This window comes from Tachysurus fulvidraco, chromosome 8, assembly GCF_022655615.1.
Source record: "Tachysurus fulvidraco isolate hzauxx_2018 chromosome 8, HZAU_PFXX_2.0, whole genome shotgun sequence".
Classification (NCBI taxonomy): domain Eukaryota; kingdom Metazoa; phylum Chordata; class Actinopteri; order Siluriformes; family Bagridae; genus Tachysurus; species Tachysurus fulvidraco.
Window position 1 is genome coordinate 1,400,593 of NC_062525.1, and position 3,086 is coordinate 1,403,678.

General features: G+C 31.7%; 1 long non-coding RNA gene across 1 annotated transcript; it reads left to right on the forward strand.

Annotated features, from left to right (window-relative positions):
- Positions 1-770: 770 nt before the first annotated feature.
- LOC113649220 lies at positions 771-1,970 on the forward strand. Its single transcript, XR_003442098.2, has 4 exons — positions 771-873; positions 1,243-1,378; positions 1,597-1,658; positions 1,759-1,970. It is a non-coding gene; the product is annotated as an uncharacterized LOC113649220 (long non-coding RNA).
- The last annotated feature ends 1,116 nt before the right edge of the window (positions 1,971-3,086 follow it).

Here is a 3,086-nt window from a genome sequence, read left to right on the forward strand (position 1 = left end):
GGTACCAAAAGCACAAATATCATATAAATACAATAAAAATAAAACAAATATAAAAAGCAAGTCATTTTTTATTAACATAAGATAAAAAAAATCCAAACCCAAGTACCAAGGCTGTGTACCAGAGAATGATTAAAGAAGAACAAAGATAGTGTTTTAGAATGACCAATCAATGTCCTGACTTTAATCCAAAAGAAAAATTGTAGAAGGACCTGAAACGAGCATTCAGATAAAGACACCTAGTAATGTACAACACCTAGTAAAATAGTGTTGAAGCTCTTCTGTACTGAGGAACGGAATAAAATTCTTCTGAGACATTGTGCAGGACTTATTAAAAGTTACTGGGCCCTTTACTTACAGTTATTACTACACAAGGAGTCACAACAGATACTGAAAGAAAAGCTTAACATACTTTTGCAAGACACAGATCTGTAATGCTGGATCGATTTTCTAAATAATTTAATGACGAAATATATTTTTGGATCATTAGTTTGAGCTCATTGCATTCACTTTGTTTACTTTTAGAACTTGATGATGTGATCTGATGATGTTTTTGGCATATTCATGCAGAAATATAGGAACTTCTAAAGGGTTCATAAACTTTCAAGCGACAGTGTATGTGCTAAAAAAAAATGTAATGAATTTATGGCACTGTTTATATCACCATAACAACTCACGAACCTGTTTAGCTGGTGTAACAAACACTTATGATCAATGCATAAGAATGTGTTTTTGAAAAGAAAAAAAACTCAAACAATGTCAAGTTTAAATTTCAAGTATTAACCTGTAAAAAACAAAAGCAAAAGTTAAACTGAGCTGAAATTATAAAGGCTGTGCTGAAAACACTGAATCTGTCTTAGAGTGAGATATCATCAGGTGAGAATCTCTCTGTGTTTGTAGCCTTATTGTATTGTATTTATAATAATAATAATAATAATAATAATAATAATAATAATAATAATAATAATAATAAGGTAAAAGTATCTGAAGTAATGAACAATGTTTTAAAGACTAAATTCTACAGTTGATTTAACATTTGTATAAACAATTTACTGATTTTTGCAGATTTACTTTTGCAGTATTATTTTAGCTATGTGTAAAATAGCTGTGTGTGTGTGTTGAGTCACTCTTACAGTTAATATATAAACCTGTGATTTCCAGGCTGCTGTTAGAAAATGAATCTGCTGTAATGTTTTTCTGTAGTGTTAGATATTAAAATTAAAAATGTTCTTATGCCATTTCCAGAAAAAAGGAGACCATGGGCCAGCGCAGCTCTAAACAATTTAAAGGTTCAGACAGACAACTCGCCCATTGGGGCCAATATCAAGCTGACGATGTGTTTCAGGATAAACAGGAATTTATGTGGCAGCCTTTTGATGAGGTGATTAGATTTTTAACGTGAACTAAAAGTTCGGCATCAAACCAAAAATTCAAATTTACTGCATAAGAACAGCTTAGGATGTGAAAATATCAAACTAATTCTAATCTTATTAGAACAAGACTAAAGCTGAGATTATTTGTATTAGTGTTTCAGTGATGTGTTATTTGTGTTATTTATGTTATTTGTGCAATCCCGAGTTTGTCTCTTTCTTTCTTCAGCAGTTGAAAGTTGTTGTGAGCGACAAGCAACATGTGCGTGCTATGGATGGATCAGAGTACACGTATGTAATACTTCTGTTTTACGATACTCGGTTTATTAATAATCTACTCAAACATCAGCTCATTTGTTTCATGTTTTTTTGTTGTTGTTGTTTCCCTCAGCATCAAAGAAGAATACAAGTGGACCATAGAAAAACAATAAGACCACTGATGAAGAAACAAAGCAGAGAGGATGAAATGATCAAATTCAATATAAAATTTCCACAACCTGCCATAAAATGTGTTGCTTATTAACAAGTTTTCACGTAAATTAAATCAGTAACCTAGTCTTTAAAACAGGATGTAAAACATTTTGAATAAAATGAGAAGATTTACCATTTGTTAACTGCATCATGTTGATAAATTTCCTTTTTATTCAGTTAAATATATAAACATAGATTTAACTCTAATGATTATTGGAAGACTTTCCTCATAAAACCAAATTGTGGTGTCTGTTAAAGCCAATTCTGAAAAACAAGAAAAATCATTACATAATAAAAATAGTTATGGCTAGGTAAAAGTGAAATTTAAGTTTTAGTTAAAATAAACAAAATTAATATCATTGAGCTACTGATGCAAAAAGTCTCTCTCTCTCAGCTGGGATTATTTCTCTTCTTTAGGACTTTGTGAAGAATATTTACCATTTTATCCAATAAAATGTGTGCAAAATGTGTCTCAGTAACGTCTCTGCCTCTCAATCTGAATATATATTGAACTATTTTCACCTCTGGAGAACTTTATTAATAAACAGATCAAATTTTGATCAAGGAAGTAAAAAAAATTGTATATGAAATCATATGTAATGTATTTATATTGTATAAGAGCTTGAAATCTTAATAGAACCCAGTCACTAAAACATCACATGTAAAGCAAAGAAAATGTAATTTAATTAAAAATGTATCTTTGACATAGATAGTGTCACGATGTGACACGGTGAGACAAAAAGGCGAGGGAGGATCCAAGTGCAGTTGAAGATTTAATGACAAAACAGAAAACAGATAAGCAGGCAAAACAGGCTATAACTATAACAGTAACAGGAACAGAAACAGGAACAGGAACAGGAACAGGAACACCAAACAACGACCAACAACAGGGAAGTGAACAGACAGAGTAAATATAGTAGACAGGAGCCAATCACAAAGCAGAGACGATTAGAGACAAAGACAAGACACCTGGGGAAGTGATGGAATATAATTAGAGTCCATGGTGAACAGTGAGTGGGCGGAGCAAACAATTAACATCAGGGAGAGACAGCAGACAGAAACAAGGGGAAAATACGGACAGACACGTTACAGATAGAGATGCTTACAATATACAATATACAAGCATATTGTTTAGTTTACATATATATATATGTGCGTGTCTGAGACGTTATCTTTTATAAGATTGGTCACAAAAATAATCCTTACACGATCTAATCTTTATCATCTTATTAACTCACTGTCATTTAT